The sequence below is a fragment of the Schistocerca serialis genome, unplaced genomic scaffold (assembly GCF_023864345.2).
Source record: "Schistocerca serialis cubense isolate TAMUIC-IGC-003099 unplaced genomic scaffold, iqSchSeri2.2 HiC_scaffold_344, whole genome shotgun sequence".
NCBI lineage: Eukaryota > Metazoa > Arthropoda > Insecta > Orthoptera > Acrididae > Schistocerca > Schistocerca serialis.
This window is the reverse complement of record NW_026047916.1, coordinates 12,501-15,000: the sequence shown is the minus strand read 5'-3', so window position 1 is coordinate 15,000 and position 2,500 is coordinate 12,501. Positions and strand designations below refer to the sequence as shown.

The 2,500-nt window shown below is 53.5% G+C and overlaps 1 non-coding gene across 1 annotated transcript in view; it reads right to left on the bottom strand.

The window, feature by feature from the left end:
• Positions 1–38, bottom strand: part of LOC126445526 (small subunit ribosomal RNA) — a 1,910-nt gene extending 1,872 nt beyond the window's left edge. Inside the window, exon 1 of the ribosomal RNA XR_007583022.1 lies at positions 1–38. This exon is cut by the window's left edge and continues 1,872 nt beyond it. This is a non-coding gene — a ribosomal RNA (small subunit ribosomal RNA).
• Positions 39–2,500: the final 2,462 nt, after the last annotated feature.

The window sequence follows — 2,500 nt, the reverse complement described above, 5'->3', positions numbered from 1 at the left end:
GAGACAAGCATATGACTACTGGCAGGATCAACCAGGGAGCTGCGTCAACTAGAGCTGAGCAGCCGGCCGCCCGGGAGTGTGTCCCGGGGGCCCGCGCGAACACGCAAGCGTCCGCTCAATTATTCTGCAAACAGGAGGAGGCTGAGCTCCCCTGCACAATACACCTCGAAACCCTCTCAGGTCCCGGCGGCGCGCAGCGCCGTCCTAAGTACTTGGTCGGGTTCGAGAGAGGCGCAATCGCCCGGAGTTTGGCGAGTAGACGCTTTAGGTGCGACCACCCGTGCTCCCAACTGAGCTTGCCGCTGCCGACAGAGGCCCGGGAGCGTGCTGTCGTGGCATTGCCGGCGGGAGACAACACGCGCCACCTACGGTGGCCGGCAGCTCCAACGCCAGCGCCACAGAAGGACAAAAGCCCCACTTGGGTGCCGAAGCGAACTCTCCCAGCACAGCGCACGCGCCAACACGTCCGCACAGCTGCGATACAATCCACCTGCGAGAACCGCAGAGGCGACCGAGCAGCAGACGGCGTCGCGGCGCCGAGCGCCGGGCGGCGGCGCATCCTCAGCGCACACAGTCCTCAATCGGACCAGCACACTGCAGATGTCCACCGCGCTTCGCACCGGGCCCGCGAGGACCTACTTTGGCCGCACGGCGCCGCGTGCAGGGTGCGCCGGCGCGCAGCTGCGCCGCCTGCCGCCTCCGTCGGCCGGCGCGCCTGCCACTGGCCGCCCCCACCAGCCGGCTGTAGCGCGTGCGCCCACGCACCGCGCGGCCAGCACGCCGGGAGGCCCCCCCTCACCGGCCGGGGACGGTCCCACCCAGCCACCGCCGCGTATCGCTTCACACCCACATGCCATTCACGTTCGTGGGCATGGTGGGTATCGCTGAAACAACCGGTTGGTAGCTCAACCGATCGTCGCCATCACTGATTCACCTCTAGCGAGAACAACCGCACCACAACGGTTTACCAGTTCTTCATTTGCGTAACGTCACCAGCAAACGTAGACGTCCATCGCCATTTGCAAATTCAACGATTGTTGCATGCCTGTGTCAGGTGTCACGACACACTATGTCTGCCCACATACACGCAACAACATGTGCACGCTTCGCGAACACGTGGAAGGTGGCCCCCGTACGTATGCGATGTCCATTGCGCGAACGACTGTCAACCGGCCTCTGTCGCATGTCGCAGATGTGGAACGCAGTGCACCATGCTATCACGGTGTGTGAGAAGAGACGACTACGTCTGACAACACGCGCCACTACATCAACAGACGGCTCATGCTGATCGCCATCCACGGCATACCATACTTCAATCCAGCTCTTATAGGGAGACGACACGTAGCTGAGTGCACAATATTTGGACCGTATGGTTCGCCGTTGTTGGCGCAGTCGTGGTACGGTCACACATGTACCACGATGTATCATTCAGTACATGAGGACCAATGTGCAGTACAGTGTGTGATTTGGACGTACAACATCAGCGGACAGTTGACACAAGCCGTACCACAACGTAGGCTGTGCTTCGCCATGCGAATGCCAATGAACAACTGCGAAGGGCATTGAGCATGTACGTCCTGCTGCCATCCGCATTACAGTGTATAAGCTGCAAGGTGTTTAACATGAAGCGATACTCTGGGGACCGGGCAGTGCGAGTAGCAAACTATATTGCGGGGGTTGCAGTTAGGCAACACTACACTAATTTAACGCGTCGTATGACAATTACAGAGCAGGTTAAGGCCCAACGTGTGTTGGGTTAAGGTACAATATAGGTTAGGTTAAGGTACAATATAGGTTAGGTTACGGTACAATATGGGTTAGGTTAAGGGACAATATGGGTTAGGTTAAGGGACAATATAGGTTAGGTTAAGGGACAATATGGGTTAGGTTAAGGGACAATATGGGTTAGGTTAAGGGACAATATGGGTTAGGTTAAGGGACAATATGGGTTAGGTTAAGGGACAATATAGGTTAGGTTAAGGGACAATATAGGTTAGGTTAAGGGACAATATAGGTTAGGTTAAGGGACAATATAGGTTAGGTTAAGGGACAATATAGGTTAGGTTAAGGGACAATATAGGTTAGGTTAAGGGACAATATAGGTTAGGTTAAGGGACAATATAGGTTAGGTTAAGGGACAATATAGGTTAGGTTAAGGGACAATATAGGTTAGGTTAAGGGACAATATAGGTTAGGTTAAGGGACAATATAGGTTAGGTTAAGGGACAATATCGGTTAGGTTAAGGGACAATATGGGTTAGGTTAAGGGACAATATAGGTTAGGTTAAGGGACAATATAGGTTAGGTTAAGGGACAATATAGGTTAGGTTAAGGGACAATATAGGTTAGGTTAAGGGACAATATAGGTTAGGTTAAGGGACAATATAGGTTAGGTTAAGGGACAATATAGGTTAGGTTAAGGGACAATATGGTGTTAGGTTAAGGGACAATATAGGTTAGGTTAAGGGACAATATAGGTTAGGTTAAGGGACAATATGGG